The sequence below is a fragment of the Argentina silus genome (assembly GCF_951799395.1).
Source record: "Argentina silus genome assembly, chromosome: 11".
NCBI classification, from domain to species: domain Eukaryota; kingdom Metazoa; phylum Chordata; class Actinopteri; order Argentiniformes; family Argentinidae; genus Argentina; species Argentina silus.
Genome location: NC_139665.1, coordinates 15,634,830 through 15,658,090, shown reverse-complemented (window position 1 = coordinate 15,658,090; position 23,261 = coordinate 15,634,830). Strand labels below are relative to the sequence as shown.

Here is a 23,261-nt window from a genome sequence, read left to right as displayed (position 1 = left end):
CCCCCCCCCCCCCCCCCCCCCCACACACACACACACACAACCACAAACCAACTCCCAGGAACACTTTCTTCTGTTTCTTCTTGGCTACTTCTTCTCACTGACATCTCAGCGGCTCAGGGTTGTGTTCCTCCTGTCCTCTGACAGCTCCTCCGTCTCTGGATGGTCCGCTGCGCGTCAGACTCTTGACTGTACAGCTGTACTTGTTGTTCCATGACCAGCGGAACCCATCCGTCCCCCACGCACATCAACACACACCAAACACTGTGTCCTCATCGGAGACCTCATCGCTGCCCGGGTTTTACTGTTACCGCCTGTGTGTCTTTGGCGGGAGTGTGCGCGTGTGTGTGTGTGCGTGACCGTGTGTGTGCACATTTGTGAGACTGTAGGCACGTGTGTGAGACTGTGTGCATCCTCTCAGAATAATTGCCCTGTGTTGGTAGAGTGGGCAGTACTGGATGCCAGTACTTCAACCTTCAACCCTACTCCCCCACACACCCCAGAGAGATCAGAGGGAGAGAGAATCTAGGGCAAGAATGTTGGTCAGAGTCAAAGGGACCCGGTCCGTTGATGTTTAGGGCCTGAGGAAACGAAAATAGAAAGTAAAGCAAGGCTCTTGTTGCCCCGGTGATTAGATATCATTCTGGCTGGGCTCTCCTCTCCTCTTGAGAGAGGCTGGTAATGGTTGGTATCCTCAGCATGGAGCAGTGAGTAACCAGCCTGGCAGAGGCCCAGGCCGTGGCCGTGGACTCCTGCACTGTCTCTGACCTCCAAACATTGCGGCCATTTTCTTTCTCCTTTTATTTTTTTCATCTCGTCAACCCTGAAGCAGGTCTTAAGGTGCAGGAGGCTCTGACAGCCAGCGATCAGCGGGGGAGAGACGGGGGTTATAGGGGACCTTTTGCTTTCCCCCACACTTTGGCCTCTTACTGACAGCAGGCAGCAGGTTCTCTGTGGGGGAGATTACCTGCATGCAGAGAAAGAGGGAGGGAGGGAGGGAGGGAGGGAGGGAGGGAGGGAGGGGGGATGAAGCAGAGGAGGGAGGGAGAGAGAAAGAAAGGAGGAGGCTGCACTGCCAGGTAACCAGTCTGATGGAGGAACAGACAAAGAAAATCAATTGTCCAAAAACCGCATTATCAGTCGATTGTATTTTTCTTCATCGTCGTTTTTTGTTGTTGTTGTTGTTGTTGTTGTTGTTGTCATCCATCACCTGCTTTCGTATTCGCCCACCCAAGCTCTGATGACCTTCTAACGGAGTGCCTCACTTCTAGCAGCAGTCCAGGTACATCTGAATGTCTCCAAAGGGCTGTAAAAGCAAAGGTTATTGTAAAGGTTGGGACAAATGCCATGTTTGAATACATGAAATTCCTCCTCCCTGCCTTCCTACCCTCCTTAATCACTGACCTAATGTGATTGGATTGCTTAAAGCCAGCTTTCCACAGCATGGCTTACGGGCAAATTCCACGGTAACAGAATTATGCCGGGACTCAAACCTTTGATCGTAAAATTTCACAAACCATACAATTCTATGCACAAAGACTACTCAGGGGTTCTCCCCAAAGAGTGTGAGAGTGGTGCTGCATGGCACTGTCAACTTGACGGCGGCACTTTGTAAACATTTCAAGGCAAATTAAACTATGTATTCAGTGATGTAAGAGTAACAATCTTTGATCGCCAACCACATTGCTGTTAAAAGCGAAAGTGAAAGAGTTAGGATATTCCTCAGTGAATTCAGCATTTTAGCTGTATTTTTGGCGCAGTTTGACATGAATAAATGTGTGTCGGTTTTTGATGATATAATCCTGCACCACGCTGTTCAAAAATACCGGGGAGAACCCTGCTACTTTATAACAATTACAACTGAAAAACTCCCCCAAAACCTTTACTTGTTACATTTGTTAACTTTCATTATCCTCGCTCCTCATGAGGCAGAGAAATTTGAAGAAATGTCTTACACTCGTGGGTTTTTGGTTAACAGAATGACCCTGGACACTGGGCGATAATTAGAATCAAACAGGCCCCTAGTCGTCCTGTGGTGGTGTTTGGGTTGATTGATTGGTTGGTTGGTTGGTTGTGTATTCACTTGATGGCTGGTTGGGAGTTCCAGTGAGTGATTAGCTGGCATATTCTGTGTCTGGTGGATTTCACGAGCAGATTGGTTGGCCGAGGTTCCGTGCTTGTTCATAGGCCCCTTGGCTGGTTCTCTGGCGAGCTGATTGGCCCAGCTGGCTCGACTTGTCTGGTTCTGGTTCCTGCCTGCCTGAGGAATGGCAGAATGGAGGCAGGGATGGCGTTTTTATGCTGGCTGGTTTGCACTGGGCCTTGGAGGCTGATGTACTGTGTGTTGTGTTGTGTACCCTAGAGATGGGCGCAGGCTCTGTTTCTGCTGCTTGTCTGTTGTGAACACACACACACACACACACACACACACACAATAAAGGCATCACACACACACACACACACACACACACACAATCCTTTTGGCACTGTCACAGAGGCCGCGGCGCTCTGCCCATTTCGAGCCCTGCCATTGGGCGTCTGTGTGTTCCCTCCCAGCTGCCCCCTCGGTGGCCTGCTGCAGATGCTGTCATTGTTTGAGGCGTCAGCGTGATTGTGTTCATCCCTGTCGCATTGAAAAGGGATGACTTCATCTCAACCTGTCACATTTATTATAGAGCGGTGGTTCTCTCTCTCTCACACACACACACACACACACACACCACTCACACTCTTGCACGTATCTATCTATCTATCTATCTATCTCTCAGTCTTCAGTCTCTCTCTCTCTCCCCCCCCCCCATCTCTCATGTCTCTCTCTTTATCTTTCTCTGTGTCTCTCTCTCTCTCTCTCTCTCTCTCTCTCTCTCTTTCGCAGTTTCAGGCAATGTCTTTGTTTCTGGCTGCCAAATCAAATCCCCTGCCAGTCAGCCAGTCAAGGACACTGGTACCCAAGGCTGCCTGTCTACAAGCCTCATACGGCATCAGAGACACCCAGACAGAGGGAGGGGAGGGGAGGGGAGGGGAGTTGAGTAGAGGATGATACAGGGACGAAGGGAGAAGAGGATGAAGGGTTGTCTGGAAGTCACCCAGGGCTGCCTGTCCACATTGCTCATAGGGCATCAGAGACAACCAGATGGAGGGAGGGATGGAGGGATGGATGACAGTGTAAATGATGATGAAAATGATAGAGATGGGTGAGGAGGGGAGCGAGGGAGGAAGGTATATGTGGAAGAGTGACAGAGAGAGAGACAGAGAGAGAGAGGGGGGGGTGTCTGGAAGAGTGACAGACAGACATAGAGAGGGAGGGGTGGTGGGATGGAGGGAGGGAGGGAGGGATGGAGGGAGGGGTATCTAGAATAATGACAGACAGCTGGGATACATAGTGGTTGTGTGACAGCCAGAGGAAGGCGAGGCTGTCAGATTCCTGTCAAATCACCTCGGTCATCAAACATTGCAGTTGCCAGTGCAGAGGCAGGTAGTCAGTGCAGAGAAGGGTAGGGTAAGGTAGTCAGTGCAGGGAGGGGGCAGCCATGGAGAACCACAGGACAGTGGGGAGGGGAGGGGAGGGGAGGGGATGGCCCCTGGGACTGTTGTCACCTTGTTCGTAAAGCCTGGGGAAATTCGAGGATAAGTGTGTTTAGCGAGGGGTGGAGACCTGTAACGTGTTTGCCCACACTCCCAACCGGTCAAAAGGCAGCTCAATACGGAACAGCCCAACCATTTCACTGATCCCTACGTGGGCAGTGTTCCAACAACTGAATTACAATTCCAGGAAAAATAAAACTGATTCAGCAATGTCCATTTTCAAAAATATAGCTTGTTCGCTAAGTTGATTGGCTAATCCTTCCTTCTTCTAGCATTGTGACTGCCAAGGGCACCTGGTCCAAGCATCGATTTTTTCTTATGATTACTGATGTATCGATGATTCACTTTCTTTAGACAAATGTACTTATTGTAAGTCGCTTTGGATAAAAGTGTCTGCTAAATGTAAAAAATGTAAAAATGGAGGATGGTCATGAACATAAGTCTGATCTGCCCCAGAGCCATGATGCAGTACTATACTCGGCAGAAGTCAGTGTTTTACCGTGCCTTGTCTCGTAACAGGCCTCACACCCCTCACATGTTGACTGAGTCTAGGATAACTCTTCACCGTTTGCCCCCAAGGTTTCAGTGGTGAAATACCGCTGTCTGTTTAACAGGAAATGGAAAGAAGGCAAAGAGCTCGAAATTAATCACCAGAAATAAATTAGCCTAATAAACAAAATCCATTAGAGGCTTTTTAATATCCAATATGATTGTATTGTTTGATCTGAATAACCCCTATGTATATAGCTTTTTTCCTGTGCAGTTTTTAATCTATTTTACAATAGGTTAATTCTGACTGCTCTACAAAGTAATTTATTTCCCCTTTGATTTTCCTGTGGAGTTTGAAATAATTTGTTGCCTGCACTTCCCGATTGCTTTTTTTTTTTTGCATGTCTGTGCTGAAAAGTAAACGAAAAGTCAATTTAGCATCAGGTGACTTAATTAGAGTTCACGGTATTAAGGTCATTTCAACAGATGAACGTATGTTTTGTGGCGTGTCGGGAGCTAGAGGTTGGCGTTGTGGGCTATGCTATGCGTTGTCATCATCATTACCCTACCCTTGCCTAATCAAGTACTCATCGTTAAACACAAAGTGGACTATTGTCTCTGTCGGTTTCTTCTCACGGTGCCCTCTAGTCTTCCAGCTCTCTCTTTTAAATACACCAAGACATCCTGTCCTTTATCCGCCTGGCCTATCCCCTCTCTCTCTCTCTCTCTCTCTCTGCCAAGCCAAGTCTCCGAAATAGATTTTTGGAAATTAATAAATAAAATGATTTATTTTTTCAGCGGCCAGCTCTTCAATTTAATGTGTCCTTGAGACGTGGTGTGTGACTGGGCAGGTGAGGAGGTGATTTGCCTTCTAATTGCTAATCAATGTCCCAAAGTTTCAGAATCTTTCATCGCCTGCTCTGATCCCAACTGTCTCCAACGCTACAGGACGAACCGACCCTGGCGTGTGTGTGTGCCCGTGTGTGTGTGTGCCCGTGTGTGTGTGTGCCCGTGTGTGTGTGTGCCCGTGTGTGTGTGTGCCCGTGTGTGTGTGTGTGCCCGTGTGTGCCCGTGTGTGTGTGTGCGTGTGTGTGTGTGCCCGTGTGTGTGTGTGCCCGTGTGTGTGTGTGTGCCCGTGTGTGTGTGTGTGCCCGTGTGTGTGTGTGTGCCCGTGTGTTGTCTTTTTAGGTCCGATGAACTAACTAGCCAATGCTTACAACATTTTAATAATGTTGCTGTTGCTGTGAGTCATTTTTGCCACAGAGGGAGATATGCCAGGACCATTATTGTCGTCTCCTGCTGCTGTTGCACAGTCTGTGGAGCAGTGAATAATTAGCCTAGCCTACCCCCCAAGAACACTGTTTGTACTACTGGGCTATTTTTTTCCCCGTAGAATGACGGGTGTTCTGGGTTCAGTTTACTGAGAACAGCTTGAGATGAGAACCCACCCAATAAAGCTGTTTATTCAGTTTATTCTTTGTGAAGAAAATAAAATGAGTTGGCATCTGTGTTTTGTTTGCACCCATGCACCAGGAAATGAATGAGCATGCTGGGGGGAAACTTATTTTTGTGTGTGTATCTTTCGGCATGAGAAGCGTTGCTTTTTAAATATTCTGTCCAAAAACACAAATGTAGGCCTGAGTATGTCGGCCTGAGTCATCATAATTGCCTGGTTGTCACTACAGTGCAGAGATACAGAATGGCTGAATCGACAGCCCCCAGCCGGCTCTAACCCCCCCCCCCCCCCCCCCCCAGGGTACGGTTGGCTCAACTCTGCAAACACTCTTGTGATGCCAAGTTGAGCTCAGGTAATCATAGAAACATAATCATAAAGACGTTTTTTTTTATCGTTCTCTTCGTGAACCCCACCCCCCACCCATTAAGAATCGCACTAGAATCAACGACTTCCAAGAGCAGGCCTCGTGGCGGTTGTTATCTTCTCATCGATTCCTCCACAAAGTTTCCCTCGTCTCCAGCGATGCAAACGACCTTCAAAGCTCGCTTCCCGCTCGCCCTGATGTGGCGCTTGTTAGGGAGATCAAGGGAGATGTTACAGTCACTTAGGAGATGAACTACTGTCAGATGACGGACCCCTTTCCATCAAAAAGAGAGCCGCTGAAGCCTCGTCGGAATATATGAAGTACCTCATTAGCCACTTTATATGCGTTGCCTTTGACGGCGACTTCAGCCTTCAGACTTGTACAGTCTCCCCTTTCGATAGGACAGGGACCCAGTCGAGCAATTACTGTTTCCATTAGAATGCCATTTAGCCTGACTGCTTATCTTGACCTTGAAGTGTCCTCCGTCACTCCATCCTGTTGGCACTAATGTGCTTGTCTGTCTGTCTGTCTGTCTGTCTGTCTGTCTGTCTGTCCGTCTGTCTGTCTGTCCGTCCATTCTTTGGTCCTCTTCTCCCCTGCCATTCGTTGGGTTGTGTGTTTAAAGGGAGAGATTGTAGAGACGTCTTTATTACTCCCTCACCTGTCATCCTGGTGGCTCTGCCCCCCCTCCGACCTGCTGTAGAAGAAAACAACCTGTCAGGCACATTATTAGACCCCGGTGCCCTGTCACATGCTGTGTGTGTGCCTGTGTGTGCGGGTGTGTGTGTGTGCCTGTGTGTGCGGGTGTGTTGGTGTGTCACCACGACAGGTAAGTGAGTGACTGCCAAAGGGATCTGAATGGAAGAGAAGGACCCATTTGGGGAGTGTCACACTGTCACACTGTCATTCTGACGTATGTCCAGTTGGCCTGCCTCTTTCTGTTGTTAAATCCCCAATAAATTGCCTAACGATTGTTTTATACTCATACAGGTTTTGATTTATTGACCAGGTGTTGATGATGTATAACGGCTATTTAAAGGCTTGACATTTCGGTGAATAAAAAAAAAAAGAAGAAAAAACTGAAGCCAGACGTGAATGTCAGTGTGAGAAGTTCTGACTGACATGCCCATGCCATTTTCCACCTGCATCAGGCTGTGGAGAACTATCGCTGGGGTTTGTGCCGGTCTCCTTTTAGAGACTCACGTCAATCCCTCAAGGCAGAAAGGCTTTTGAAATTTCTCTCAAGACCCCTTTAGATGACCTTATAGACTGTATTCAGCCTGAACATTCCTGTCATCACAGCCACTGTAACTGACTCCATCTTGTTGTGTCTCGTGTGCAAGGAAAACAAAACGGCTAGCAGACAGTGAATTGATGACATTTTGTGCAGAGAGAGGTTTTGTTTCGGTTTAATGTCATTTGACTCCCAGATGATAACTGGCAGTCTTCTAAAGTTTGATGGCACAGCAACAACTTCTATTGTCTATTGTAAGAAAATCTATTCTCTCAATGGCTAAGACGGTTTACTTGCTGGTCTCATGAGAAATGAGGAATAACATTTGACCCTTGTTTGTGGGGTGGTCCTGGGGGGTGGTCTTGGGGTGGTCCAGTGGTCTAGCACCACGGCCTATAGTGCACACATATGCCCGTGTCGGCATGGGTTCGAATCTGACATGCTGACATACCCTCTCTTCCTTAATTTCTTGTCTTTCTCTACTATCTCTATCCAATAAAAAAAATAAAAAATATGAAAGTGGGACTAACACACTCCAAAAAATAACCTTGAAAAAAAAATCTTTAACTGGCAAAGTGGTAGCGTGCAAAGAAAATTGCCCCTGCTTATGCAGACTCTTATAATGCACAATTAGAGAAGCCCATGCTCTTTCTCACATCCTCCATCCCTAGCCGTAGTAGTTTTGTAAAGAGTGGGAGCCAGGCTGTGCCTCCAAGCCGTGTGTGTGTGTGTGTGTGTGTGTGTGTGTGTGTGTGTGTGTGTGTTCTGTACTCTGTACTCTTCCTTTGTTTGGTTAAATGCACCTCAGCCGTGTGATCCTAGATTAACAGGTGGATTATGGCGGTTATGATTGCCACCTTTCCACCCTCACCGCGACCTCACAATGGCAGTCGAAAGGAAGCTTTTTCTCACCCGCTTTTAATAAGCTTTACTGCTGTTGATACATTTTAGTGGCGTTTTAGTGTCGATGTTAATCTTTATTTTGGCCGCAGTTTCTTTGGCTTCTTATATTCTCTGGTTGAAGAGGTGAATAGTTATGTACTAAAGCAAGTAATATGTGCCGCTTATTACTTTCAGCGAGGATGTCGAGGAGAGAGAAACGCATGATTGGACTGAATTGAAGGCCTTTTTTAGCAGGACTTTGACTTTCTTTCTCTTCATCTTAAATAAAGGGCTTTATACCTGTCTTTGAAACAATGAGTCAATTTGGACACTAAACCTTTTAAAAGATTCAATTTTGTGACTTGATCAAGGTCACTTTGAATTCAGAATGAAACGGCTCTTTTTTCCAAGATGGCTTGTTGCACCAGTTTTGCCTTGTGTAATCTGCAGTAGCCGTCATTCATTTGTAAAGGACATCAGAGAGAACATTCCCCCTCTGGTTTTCTGGGCTTCTGTTCAATGAGGATACAGCCCCCCCTTCTATCTATCTATCTATCTATCTATCTATCTATCTATCTCTCTCGCTCGCTCTGTCTCGCTCTCTCTCTCTCTTTGAGGATTTGCTACCCAGAGAGAGAGTGCTCTCATTCGACACCCCAAATCCATCCAAGGAGGGGGAGAGAGAGAGAGGGGAGACTTCCGTCATCCAGGATGAGCAGCATGTGTACAGTAGAGCTCTCTGCAGCCTTTCATGTATTCCAGGCCTGCAGTCCTGCTCTCCACTAAGATGTTATCTACAGTGTGTATCTAACGCCTCGCATATGTCAGACAGATCCTGGATCTCTGGAGCAAGCTCTGCTTGTTTTTATCCACATTCATCCAAAACTTCAGTGGTGAGGTTATGCATGGTGGCTGCTTATAGGCGTCGGTGTGAAATGTGTGTGTGTGAAATGTGTGGGAAATGTGTGTGTGTCTGTCTGAAAAGCCCTTCATCCATCCATCCATCTGCATCCCATTCCATACCCCCCCCACTCTCCACGGATTTAAAAAACAACAACAACAAAAAAACCTCTGGATTGATTCAAGCACAGGATAGAGTGAGCTTTTTCCGCTGCATTTCCCACAACAATCCAGTGATGGGAACTCCATGAGGAGAGAGTGAATGAACGCACACTTCAGTGAGGATGATGGAAGAGAGAATGAGACTGCAGCGGTTCTTCCCTCCGCCATGGAGTGATGCAGCGATGTTTCACTTCTGCACTTATGATTATGATGCTGCTGTGAGGCGTTGAAAGCCTGGCCTTGTCGGTGGTGATATTTAATTAGACGTGGTACAAAAGACTCATTGTCTTTCCTCTCTTAGAAATTAGAGGCACAATTAAACCCAAATCTGCCTGGGACTTTAATTCACCAAGACGGATTGAACCACTTTTCTCTGGGCTTTTCGCGAAGTCTCCTGTGGTGATTTTTTGTATCCTGCGATGGTTACTACTCATTAAATTGCAGAGATGATTAAGAGCTTTGGTACATCAAACGCTGCATGGTGCAGAGATGTCTTACCTCTAACCCCAGTATCGACTAGAGACAACTATCTCAATCTTGTACAAAGAAGGGATTTAAGAATGGCAGTTGTTTGGTTCTGAGGTCTTTGAAGTCTTGAACGTCAGAGACGAGGGGTGGAGGCGAGTGAGTTATTGAACTAATGGAGGGGTAAAAATCTAAATGAGGAATTTGCAGGCAGTGTATTTTTCTTCGTTTTGATTTGGTTTTCTTCACTGTTCAACATGCAGAGCCATGCTCCTTCACTGTTTTTGCATTTTAATGTCCCAAATAAGACCCCTTAAATGGCTTCTAATTGTTGAGAAACTTTGTTTTCTTTCTATTAATTGCATTGTTAGGCCTAGACTCCATAATAGCAACGATGACAGAGAGAGAGAGAGAGAGAGTGAGACAGTAATGTATTCTGTCGGGAGCTCACTGAGTCGAGTGAAGTTTATGTAGTAGCTAAGTGTTCAGTATTCACAGTGCATTTGAGCCGCTTGCCAATTATATGCCCGAGTCACTCAGGCCTTATTGTATTCCAAACAAAAATATTTGCCGCAAGCAACACGAATCCATAACAATTACCAAGGTCAGTGAAATTCTGTTTCTTTTCAGTCTTTTATCCCTACTTACATTATAGGGGGAACAACAGCTGAGACTAGGGACAATGGTGTGAGAATTCTGGAGACCCGCTCAGACATTGAGAGTTTGAAGAACTGACTGATTTGATCTGTACCTTTTTTACTACTGAAGCCTCAAAGCTCACATTCGGCACTTAGTGTGCTGAACAATGACTTGACAACCTTGGACAAAGGCTACAGTACAGGCTGAAAAAGGGTTGGTTTTAACACTCAAGCATCATTTGGGCAAGTTTCATGAGTTCCAAGGTGGAGTGGAGGAGTAAACTGAGGTGAAGGGTGAGGTAGTGTCATATTTCCTTTCCCGTTACATTGCATTTACATTTACATTGATGGCGTTTGGCAGACGCCTTTATCCAAAGCAAACAAATACATTTGTTTAAGTAAGTGAATCATCTATCCATCAGTCATCATAAGAAAAAGGAATCTATGGTAGGACCAGGGGCTATTGGAGAGACACTTTTAGGAGAGAAACTTGTAGGGGGGGTAGTGGGAATGAAGAGGTCTTTAGGAGGGACAGTTAAGATGTATTTAGGTGAGACAGTTAAGATGTAACATTGACACCATTCAGCACAGAAAAATGCCTTGAGTAAACTAGAACTATCATTAAAGAAATAAGTACACAATATTGCTTGAAAGTGCGATGGAGTGTGTCTCTTGACAGTTCACAGTACACAACAGATTTGTATCAATGCTATTGTGTGAAGTGAATCTGTTATTATAACACTGACTGTCAGTGGAATCCTAATCTGACATTTATTGGATTCCCCAGGAAGGAGGACTAACACGGCATAGACGTGGAATCTAATTTTGGGTGCGATATCAAATATGGTGAAATATTAAAAAGGGGGTGTTGTCGAGGTTCTTATTCCAGTTTGTGTGAAGTCTAATGCGCCTAGCTGCCACCGGTTGCTCCGCTTCGATGATACGCCTCATAGTTAATTCATGGCCCCGCACTTGATTAATTCATCGTCTGCAATTTAATTTCAACCATACATTTTAATTTACTCTCTTTATTCATATCCCAGATCCCTGTTAAGACTTAATGACTCCGTTACAGGGAACTGAGAGAGTGGCAGCTGGTTTCGCCAGCCTCAAAGGAAAGAGCAAGTCTCACACTTCTTCACAAGTCTAATCATGCTAGTTAAGGCTAAAAACGGGCCGCAGTTTTTCTCTGTATTTGAAGTTGATTGGATTCTCCCACTGCTCTAGCTAGAACTTAGACATACCGTATATCTCAGATTTGATACTTTTGCACTTTTAAGTCGTCGTCCCTGGAGAGCCCTGTCATCCTAATCGTTCGTTGGCCTTGTAATTAGTAAGAACCGCGGTGTGGCAGGAGATTGGAGCCCCATAAAGGGGATGTTCCCATTGGACTCGTTCACAGTGAAATATAGTCACAGTCAGGCATAATGGCAGGTAAGGGGGAGGGGGGCAGGGGATTTATGCATGTACAGTAAAGTCTCCCCGTGGAAGTATGAATCATCGACACTCACACTCGCACCTCTCCATTCCCCCATTATCTCAGAGCTAAAGAATATGCAGCCGCCATGTGTTTGGCAATGATGATGAAGGGTTTGAGGGGGGAACAGAGACAGTGTATAATTACAGGGCACGGCCACTAAATTCTCCGACCCCGAGCATTTTGGAACAATATTGCTCCGTTCATCCGGCTACGGTCTCCCTGGACCAGTAATAACTTGTGTTTCGACGTAGCTTTTTACTGTGTGGTGATTAGCGAGTTCCTAGGGAGAAGTGCTGTAAAGTATGTAGCCTAGCCCTCTGCTCATCCTCTCTGCTGTCTTATTGAATCACTCTCGCCTGGTTGATGTTTGGGCCAATGAGGCGAGGATGTATTTCAGGGGCTCCTTTGCTATCTCAGTGTTTCCAGAACTCATCGAGGCCTAGGCCAAGTCGTTATGCTCTTAGGCTAGATGATAATGATCCTTTGTCTGGCGGGAAGAAGAATTGCGTTTAGACAGCTTGATTGTCCACAGCTGTGGTTTTAGCACCTCATTTTACGTTTTTTAATTCAGCCTGTTGAAGGTTTGTAATTACAACTTTATTCCTCAAACCACACACACACACACACACACTCTCACTCACACACACACATCATGAGGAAGGTGGGTAAGAGGTGAAACAGATGTCTGATTTGAAGCTTGAGTGCAAGGTGGGTACTACTCAGTTCGCCCTCCCAGCAGGTAATTCATCTGAGCTTCTGAATTGGTGGGAGGGAAGGAAGTGAGGGAAGGTGAGTGTGTGAGTGTGTGAGTGTGTGTGTGTGTGTGTGTGTGTGTGTGTGTGTGTGTGTGAGTGAGAGTAGCTCCAAGATCTGCAGCCAGGGCTCTAAAAGCTTAGGGCCTTTCTGCGTCCCGCTGAAGTCAAGCACTTAAACCTGCCACATCAGGAGAAGACTCAGAGAGGAGGGTTCCACGCAGACCTAATTGTGTTCAGAGGTTTGGAAGAGAAGACAGCCTAGGTAGTCATCGTGAGCAGGCAGTATTGTTCTTAATTGCGGTCTTGAGGTAGACTAGAAGTTTGATCCAAATCATGTCAAAAACAACATTTATTTTGTAGCGTTCAGTCGAGCTCGCAACATCACGTGATGATTTTAATTACAACTACTGCTGTGGTCCTCACTGTTTGTTTTTATGACATTTCACGTTAATTACTGAGCCATTATGACAGGGCAATCATTGTCGCGATGCAATTACTCCGACATCCCTGAGTGTTTACTTGTGGCCGTGTTCCCAGGCTTCTCTCAGCGCCATTCCTAATCATGGCTAATAGAACCAGCCGGGCTTGATAAAGGAGTCACTCTCGCTCGCTCGCTCGCCCCGCTGGACTCCTCTGCTCCATGTTCAAAATTAGCATCTCCTTTATCCGCTCCCTTTGATTCACATGCTACTGCCGTTTGAAGTTCAGATGGTCCTTGCCTTTGGGAACTACCTTTTTCTTTCTAAAAGATTTGAATAAAAAAAAAATAATAATAATAATAATAATTATGATATGTTGTTTCTTGTGTTTATGTTTTGTATTATGGGATTCATAATCCCCGGTTTAGTATTTTTTGAGTGTCAACTGTGGGTTTATCTGACAGGTGTCAGCCTGTAGTCAGGTAGCAACAGGTATGATCATGCCATTTGGCGAAGCCTCATTTGGCCCATGGAGCAGAGGGCCGGAGATATGAGAGGAGCCGAGACTAAGAACTCCGTTATGATGACTATAATATTGATAATGCATCAAATTTATAAAGCACTTTTTGCATTACAAAAATAAGTGACTGGTACGAGGGGAAATATCAGTCAGTGGCATAGCGTTGGTCTCAATCAGTACTTTATTTGTTTATCTGTTAAAACAGAATACAGTATTTTTCTGCTCTGCTCCCATTGAAGCCCATTAGCAATATGCAGGGCTGGCTCGGCAGTGTCATTGGTGTGCTTCTACGAAAGATCAATCCTGTATTTCACATCACTCTTCTATCTTTAGTTTGTGTATTATGGGCTCAACAATTTTGATGATTCATATTGCGGCTGGCAGGGGTATTCGGTTTTGACGTCTTGCATCGAGGCCTTTTTTTAAGAATCATTAGTTTTAAAATTGTCAAACCCAGCTCCATTTCACTGGCAAAGCTGTGGTACTATAGCTTAGCCTGCAGTGCTGCTGCTGCTGTTCTATTCTTATGTTCCCCTGCAGATTTATTTCATAATAAACAGCCTGAACCACTATTTGTTTGCTTTCTGCCCCCACAGTCTCACGCCTTCTCTTTTGGGAGGCCGCTTAGATCCTCGGAGGCAAGAAGAATGCCCCTGGTGAATCTCTCCAAATACTGTGAAGAAGCAGCTGAAATCGGTAGATTTGTCTGTCGACTCACAGCAAGACTCTATTCGCTAATAGGGTTTCTGAGCACAAATCTGAGAAATCATTTCTCTTTCTCTTTCAGTCGGTTTGACCCCTCACTGTGACCCCCCCCCCCCTGCCTACTGCCCGTCCTATATATAGGACCAAGCAAGCACTTTTCACTTGCTGATTGTCCGAAGAGTACTGTAGTGTGTTCTCGTAGCTAGCTACAACTTTACTGGGCTGGCTGGTGGGCCAGATTACTGGGGAGATGGGGGGCTAAGTGCTGCAGGGACCGGTCTGGGTCTGCAGCTCCTCACTGAGACATGCCTGCTCTTGAAGCTGGAAGTCTTAAATAAGTGAGGATCATTTGCTTTGAACCCTGACCCGTTGGGAAATATCTTCAATCATATCCCAGGATTTAAAGTGTAGAATGCATAATACAGTGCCCTGTGTAAGTAATGGGACAGTGAACCATTGTTTCTTCTTTTGGCTCTATACTCCAAAAGTTTAAATTTGAAATCAAACAATTACTATTGAGGTTAAAGTATAGATTGTCAGCTTTTATTTAAGGGCATTTTTTTTTACATATCAGAATTTACAACACTTTTTATACACAGTCCCCCTATTTCAGGGCACCAAAAGTAATTCATATAATGTCCAAATTGAGGACATTACTCATGTTTAGTATTTGGTCGACAATCCTTTGCATGCAATAACTGCCAGAAGTCTGCGACCCATTTACCCCACCAGATGCTGGGTATCTTCTCTGGTGATGCTCTGCCAGGCCTGTACTGCAGCCATCTTCAGATGTTGTTGTGAGGTCTTTATGCCAAAAATGTGATGATCAGAAAATGTTCAGTTGGATTTAAATCTGAAGATTGACTTTGCCAGTCAAGATCATTCCACTTTTTGACGTGATGTTATAGACGTTATTACACTTGTCATTACACAAACCGTTTAACTCTTATTATAAAGCAATAACTCATGTATGTGTAACAGCATTTTAATACAATATTATTGCTATGTAACTAACGACATAGGTACAGATAGGGGCAACTTCATGTGAAGTGTGACTGTTATCTTGTTGTCATGTATATCAATTAAATCCTGTGCCAAGAGCAAGAGCCAACAGGTCTGCAGGTGGTTTTAAAGTCAAACATAGCCTATTTGATTAAAGTCTACTTTTAGGCTTTTGACACAGCGTCTTTACCAACACTTTCCCAGTCAATGTCGATGCTGAGACGCTGAATTAATTGACTCTTTCCTTTTCCCTCCCACCTGCCGTTCTCTTCAGTCACTCATTGTTCACAAGGTGTTGCTTTCATCTCCAATGGATTCATCTCGTTTCCGTCTATCTTCTCCCCTTCCTCCTCTCACCGTTTGCTTCACGCTCATTCCAAAACTAGTCCTTGAAGTCGTGAAGCGTTGAGTTTTGCCAGGAAGGCTTATTGATGGTCCCTTTATGCAATTTAACAACCTTACTGAGAATTTCTCAAGTGGGGGGTTAGAACTAGAGCAAGGGAAGGCATCGTTTCAAAATTCAAATAAAAACAGGAGGAAAAAAAAGAAGCTGCTTACAGTATTTATCCTGTGGTTAGGGTTAAAATAAAAAAATTAAAAAACTTCTCTGGGATCTAAAGCTTAAAAAAGTTTCTTATTAAACTGAAGTCTTATGAATTGTTTGTTGAACATAAACATTTAATTGGAGGCAATCTGCATAAAGCTCCCCCTTCAGACATTTCAATAACCCTAATGGCGAGTGTTAAAGCTCTACTTTTATCTTACAGCCGTAGAAAGCTGCCGGCTGCTTCGGCCCTGATATTGTGCAGCGGCTGTAATAAAAGTACCTTAGTGAAAGACTTCATTATTTATTTATTTATTTATTTATTTATTTATTAAGGCCTTTAGACCGCCTCAGTGCTATTTCCCTGGATTGTGGTACATGTCTCTGTGGAGGGTAAAAGCTTGCCTCCCTATTCTCTGAGGAGCTTTTGTGCTCAGCGGGGCTCTCGAATTACTTCCAAACTCTCCCCCGGTTTACAATAGCATAGAGATAGAAATGGGCTCAGATGCCTCTTTTCTTCATTTTAAACCTGTGCCAATTCACTGCAGGGTAGTGTGTCCTTACAGTGGGTCACCATAGGTCCTCAGGCAGTATTCAGGCATGTATTATCAGGCAGCATTCAGTAATGAACACATGAGCAGGAGGTTAAAGTGGTGTTCAAGCCAGCGTCCTTGATGTGTTCCTGTGAGATTCTCCTGTGACGACCTGGTGACAGTGCCACTGTCGAACACCAGCTCTGAAGTCCCCTGATGGGGTTTAATTGAGTGTCAGTAAAGAGTCCAGATGAATTGGCCTCATTAGCTGGCTTTCCACAATGGGGCTTACGTTGTGCTTGCCAGTGCCAATTGCTTTTCCACAGTCACTCCAGGCTTTAACAGTGCTTACTCCAGGCCTATTCGGTGCTTAAAACTCAGGCTTTTAGCCTACTCTACTCGGTACTCTACTCTTGGTACTTATGAGGCAAAATGGGGCTAGGGCCATGGTTTAGAGGCAGGATATATTCTTATCATCCAAGTGCTTTCGTTGGCTAGTGAACTTGATAAGTGGCAAGCATAATCCACGTTAGCTCTCTGTAACTACACAATCTAATGGATTTTAATAGAGCTTTTTACAAATACAGTCATACAGTCATATAATTATACAGTCATACAGTGCCTAAGTTACCAGAAACTGTTGGGAAACCAGAGGATTTGATTTGTTGCTAGTCTCCATAGTTCGCCACCTTACAAACTGCAGAATGTAAACAAACTGGAGATCATATGGGGTGGGACTAAAAAACCCAACTGTGGAAATTCAAACAGGCTTTTTCACTAGGCTTGAAGAACCGGCTTTGAGCGCTAGCTGGCCGCTAGTAATCCTTGGCATGCACTGGCACCGCTGTCGAAAAGCAGCTATTGAAGGACTGCCTGCCTATTACGCTCTGCTTTGCCCTCCATCCAAAATGGTCGAAAGCGTATTTGGCCCATTGTTCAGAGCCCCATTTGCTGACTTTTATTTTTTTTTCTCTTCAGGAAAACTGCAGTCAGTGAAGTGCGAAATGGACTTCTGTACCAAACACAGCCTTTTAAAGTTTTTAATAGGAGCTCCACAGCTCTGGACGCACTCCTTCCAGTATAGTAGCCGATGCGTGAACCATGAGGTTAAACACCCGGCATTTTGTCTTTGTCAGAAAGCTGTGTACACATTTGTTTAAAGTTTGGTCATGCACTGTCGAGACTTGCTGAGCGAAATTCTGAGGATCTTTTGTAACTAGAACTAGGCTACTACTTTATTTTAGAGCCAACCTGACCTCCAGAGGTTTTAGACACAGTTAGCAAGCTTTCTATCCACTCCAGTTGCTCTCTCAAAGGGCCAGGCAGTAGCTGAAGCGTTCCTTCTGCCTATGGCCCAGAGTTTGCTTTGTAATTGCATAGTGATGGGCGTGAGCAGAAGTTAGTCTATAGTTAAAAAAAAATAAAATAGGTTAATGTTGTTACTAGAGTGATTAAGCTTTACTACACATGTGTAGGAGCACCTTGATGAGCTTGTAGTTAGTTTCAAACCCTTCATTTACAGCCTATGGTCTTCTTATAGTACCTTTAACTATGCCACAACTCATCTTTGACTTCTTTATGGGCCTTGGGGATGGAGCACTGGGAGTCTCGGGAAGACTTTATCAGACAGTGCTGCTCCACTTTAAGATCTGAAGCCTCTGTGCCCCAGCAGCCTTCTCCAGCCCAACTCTGGTTTATGTGCTCTTCTTTGTCTTCATTCCGTCAAACTCGGGAGCTGTGTTGAGCTAATAAACTGGGCTGCTTTTATTGCCTGCTTCCCCCTCAGGCCAAGCCCAAACAGAGAAGGAGAATACGTAATCGAAGTTCAACAACTCTTGTCTGTTTCTTGTACACCGGGGAAATAAATCAAAAAGTTTGGTTCAGCATTTGGCTCTTCAGGGAAGGCTACAACACAGTTTGTATCCAGTGGAACTTGACACGCTTTAACAGTTTAATATTTCTATTTGTGTCATAATTATGTCTGTTGCCTAGCAGATGCCCTTCAATAGCCTGTCATATTTCAGGCATTGATTTGAAAAGACAGTTGCTAAGTTGCTCGCGTATTGACATGATGGCAGTATGCTCCACCTAGGAATTCAAGCGGCAACCATCTGGTCCTGTTTCCCCAACAACTACCGCCAGCTGGCTTGTTTGGAAAAGTTTAGAATGGTGACATTTGAGTTAGGAAGACTAATCTGTGGAAATTAATGGGCTCCGCTGCTAATTTGACAGTAGATTTTTCACGAAATTAAGATTTAACGACTTTTCCATGGATGCACTTTGTGCACTGACTGCACTTGATGAGAGACACATATTTTTGCTGTTTCAGCAAGTGTTTACACATACTGTGAAATTATGGTGATGAATTTTTTAATGCCCCGTTCAGTAATCCCCGAAATGGTTGACTTGGCAGAATCATTATCTTAATTTGGTATTCATCACATACTGTACAGATCTTGTTTGTGTAGAGTTTTTCTTACCAGTTCTTGTTTCCACTACACCACTGCATCAGCAGTGACAGAACCCCATCTAGCCTGTGTACTGGTGGTGAGCAGGTCATTACAGCCCACATTTAGATCCAGAATTATTAACTAATTTCCTGTAGCATCTGCACAATATTGCTATTAAAGATCTACAGAATGCAATTAACGTGTTGGTTTGATGGGCATGCAACACAGCTCGGTAAACTAACCCTGCTGTGTCAAAGCAATTGGGTACAGGGCCTAAACCTCAGCTCATATGCCAGGAAAACCTCCTGCTGCTGTCAGATAGGCCTATGTTGGACCCTCGGCAGTATTGTACGAATATTCTTTGCCACCTGTCCAGTAAGCCAGCATTAGTCAGCCCTTTTCCAGCATGGTCATACATTCCGTAGGGGGAACAGGCTGAGCATGCTTTGTGCACAGTGTTACCTAATGGGGAAGGCCCTTCCCCCTGAGTGGCATTGAGTCTGGTGGAGAGTGACTAGGCCCACACTGGTAGAGCCTTGGCTAATGCTCCTTCATCTCCCATGGGTCCCTTGGAGCCTGCTATGATCTCCAAGTTACCCAACTGTAGTAGCCCTTTACAGTGACCTTTACCTGGCCAGTATGTAGGGATAGTCGTGTTATTTAAGTGATGGGGGGGGGGGGGGGGGCTTGGCACTTTGATTGAGTTATTTAGAGTATCAGATTATCCCTTATCTCTTATCCCTGCTTTGGAAGTTACTGTTTTGCTTGCATGCAGGAGTCAGTAAGAATTTTCTGTTGGCTTTGAGCCCCTCAGACTTTTTCCATTTTCTTTAACCTTTCTAGCTCAGTATAAGACTTTCTCTCTTCTCTAAAATGTCAACACAACACCAGCAATGGTGTGTGAAGAGAATTGGGAGTAAACAAATCCAGGTAGTAGGCCAACTAACCTCAGGAAAGGCAGAAGAGCCTGAACCTGCAGGGCACTGTTTGCTCCAATAATCACATCGGGGATATTCTGTTGATTTGTTCTGTGAGCTCAGCCAAGCTCGAAACTTTGACTGAAGAAGGTGGGGTGAATACAAAGCTGCTGTTTTTTTTCTTATGCTGTGTTTTTACAGGAGCTGTAGGCAGGACTGGATGTGTTTGTTGTGACTAGCTCCTGGTAAAGGTCACCACTTGGGAAGCACCTAAGGTCGGCTCACAACCTGCAAGACGAGTCCTTGGTTTGTCGATGACTTTTGGTGTCCTTGTACAGCGGTTCTTCTACACTTTTACCTTTTTGATGTTTGATTTGGCATTGGTGTTGTGTCATTAAGCTTTGAGCTTTTGCTTGTACTTTGAAAAAACGTCACGCAAGGACTGTGTTATAGCTTCACTGTAAGCTGCTGTTGTTTGCAGCTGGGCCCTTGCTAAATATTTGGTACCACTGTTATCTAATTCTCTGTAGTCCCTAAGTGCTCACACTTACAGGTAATCTATGCATAGGGTGTGTGTGTGTGTGAGCGAAGCGGGTAATTAGTCAAGGTGGCAAGTAGGGCACTCCTGAAACAAAAGTCAATTTGGACATTCACCAAGTAGCCGGAGCGAGGCAGGCAGGAAAACCAATGATGCATTTGATTATGTGGTTACGAAAGAGGCGAGGCTTTACCGGCTCATAAACCACAAAGGAAAACCCCCCTTTCATGCTTGGGGGATGGGGGGCTTTTTGAGAATAGGAAACTAACTACCTGGAAAAAGTGCTCTTGATCAAAGTGAGTAGTGACGCCTGCAGGACTCTGAAAGGCAACAAGATGCTGCTGCTAATTTGTATTCTGGCTGTGAAATTTGCTCCGGTGTTGACACATATTTTTCCGAAAGCCTGCATTTTCAGTTTTCATGCCCCCGAAGCCTGAAGAGATTTAAGCGGTAGGCACCCGCTGGAACGCTCTCAGCCTCACCTGCTCCTCCCGTTGGTGGTGCAGCGCTGTTTTCCGTCGGCCGGGACCGAATCTGCAGTTATGCATTACGTTTCTAATGCGCTTGGCAGGGCCACATTATCCGCCCCATCACAGTGACAAGCGCAGGGATAAAACACTCCGCTCTGCTGTCCATGAGATCATTGGAAAATGGGTTTTGTGGATGATGGCAGCGGGGCCGGGTGGCGGGCAAAGTTTTTTTATTTTTTTATTTTTTTTTAGAGTGCTTTCTGTGGTTCTCTTTATTTCTGCCTCTGTGCTTTCGACAGTTGGCTAACAATCCCTGAGCTGTGTGTGTGTGTGTAGGGGGGGGATGAGAGTAGTGGCTGGCTGGGTGAGTAGGTTCTGTAGCTGCACAGAGGTATGAGGGCCTCTCTCTGTTGGCCAGTGATCTCTTACAGGGCTGCATCTGACCAACTCTAAAACTTTATAGGCTCTCCATGATTGAAAGTTGAAGGAAAGAAAGTAGGGTTTTTTTTGGCTGGCTTTTAGTGCTTGTGTTCCAGCTGGATGGACCGCCTTGTGATGTGTGAGGTCTCAGACCTCCCGCCGAGGCCAGGTGATGGAGTAATGTGATCTGAATGCCTAAGCAGCCAGAGGGATCAACAGTCCTAGTTTCCTCTCAGCTTGTCAACCAGCATCATGTGGCAATGCATTATGAGATGTGTGATAGATAGATAGATAGATAGATAGATAGATAGATAGATAGATAGATAGATAGAAACTTTATTTATCCCTAGGGGAAATTCGGGATGTGTGTGTGTGTGTGTGCAATTTGCGGGCGTGTTCACTTCTGTGTGCTCAACAGTAGTCTGTCACACCAGGCGTGTGACTTTGTGCATTATACATGAGCCAGCAATGTCAAGAACACGCCATGTTCTACTTGAAAGTGAAGCTACAATAGTGAATGCCCCCAGGCCTTAAAGCCTGTACAGTTCATACACACACACACACACACACACACACACACACACACACACACACTTCACATCCTTCCTCATCTTCTGAACAGGTGCCAAAACTTTGTGAATACCCCAAATGTAGAAACTGAAAGAATACAAGACTTTAAACCAGGATAGACTGTGTACTGAGCCCTGCTGTTGTGTATAATTTGGCCATCAAGGGCTTTATTTAAAGATGTTGGCCCCATTCTTATCCCCCAGCATGGAGAAAAGACTCCTTCAAGTTTAGTTACAGTATGTAGAATAAAGCACCTTGCGATGATTAATGAGCTGCACCACATGCCAGTCATTTTGGGAAGTGTGTGTGCATGCACGTGCGTGCATGTGTGTGCGTGCGTGTGTGTGTGTGTGCGTCTCTCAGGCAGCACACTCCAGCAGCTCTGTGACATTGTGCTGCCAGCTTCCCACTTTACGCAGGCGCGCACACACACACACACACACACACACACCCTTACCACCCCCTCACTTGAGTCACAGCCTTCTGAATCATCCGCCGGCTTTGGAGAAAAGGTATTCAGAGAGGATGCTGCTGTTGTGCTCAGGCCTGGCAGACAGGCTGGTGCCACTACTGTTTCTGCTGATCTGTCACACAAGGCTGAGTGTCACTGTTTCAGGGCCACAGGTGCACCTCATAGATTGCCTGACGATGACTGAATATGATGGCTTAGTGTTTCTGGGTGTCATCACTCTCGCGTTCAGGCTGTCATGTTAAGGTTGAATGCTTTAGACCTGCTTTAGACCTACCAGGGTTGTTTTTTTTTGATGATCGTCTCAAAAAAAAAATACATGCAGAATTAATTAATTTTTCTTATCTTATAAACATTTAATTGTTAAAAATGTAGCCTAAGCCTATCCATTTGTCAGAGTGATCACAGAGTTGCTGCACAGGTATACCGTCAACATAAAATGTGACTGTTTTTTTAAAATTCATAATCTGTAATAGCAAACAACTTTTCCTCTGCATGAATCTTCACGTCTGCATGTTATCTGCAGTGGCTTTGAGCAGTTATTTATTTCATTACCCTCAGAGGGATACCTACAGGTACAGCCTGTTGTTCCAGAACTGAATCTATCTCAGTAGTACTGTACCAAGACTTCCCAATCAGCGTCAAGGAATTATCCTTCAGACTTCCAATAGAAGTAGTCTACTCTCGCTCTCCTTTTTAGAGAATGTCTTAGAGAAGTTATATGGGCTTTCTACTGAGGCGCTATAAACCAGGCTTCTTTAATGAGGCGGGGAGGCAAGACTCCCGTTTATTATACTGAACTGGTGCTTTTTTCTGGCAGTTGTCCTCCCAGTGTCAGCTTTTTTATAGTCCAAATCATTAGGCTACACCTAGACCGTTGGAAACGAAGGTAATTCGGAGACGTTTTGCATTTAATTGTTTCCTAAGGCGTGTTTTTTTTCTTTCTCTTTTCTAAAACCACTACCTTTTCTTTCGTTGTCTTTTAAACTTGTGCTAATAGCTGGGACAATGTAGGCGCAAGGCTTTTGAAAAGCGCATTTATTTTGTATGCGTTTGAACCTCCAGTTGACCTGAGAGCTGTTGGCATCATTACAAAAGCTTCCATGCTGAATGGGAGTTTTAACAGCCTCTCCAACCACACAAAGCTGATGCAACCAGCCACACACTAGTTACCCACCTTCGGATGGAGATAATAATGCAATTCTTCTCAGAAAATAATATTTGTTTACCACGTTCAACAGCCAGTGTAGCTTCAAAGCGTGTCCCTTTGTGAGTGGTGTGTTTTCTATTTGCCTGC

The 23,261-nt window shown here is 45.0% G+C and overlaps 1 protein-coding gene across 2 annotated transcripts in view; it reads left to right on the top strand.

Annotated features, from left to right (window-relative positions):
- The window catches only part of LOC310812307 (dolichyl-diphosphooligosaccharide--protein glycosyltransferase subunit STT3B), a 60,802-nt gene that overhangs the window by 8,665 nt on the left and 28,876 nt on the right, over positions 1–23,261 (top strand). The window lies entirely within an intron of this gene.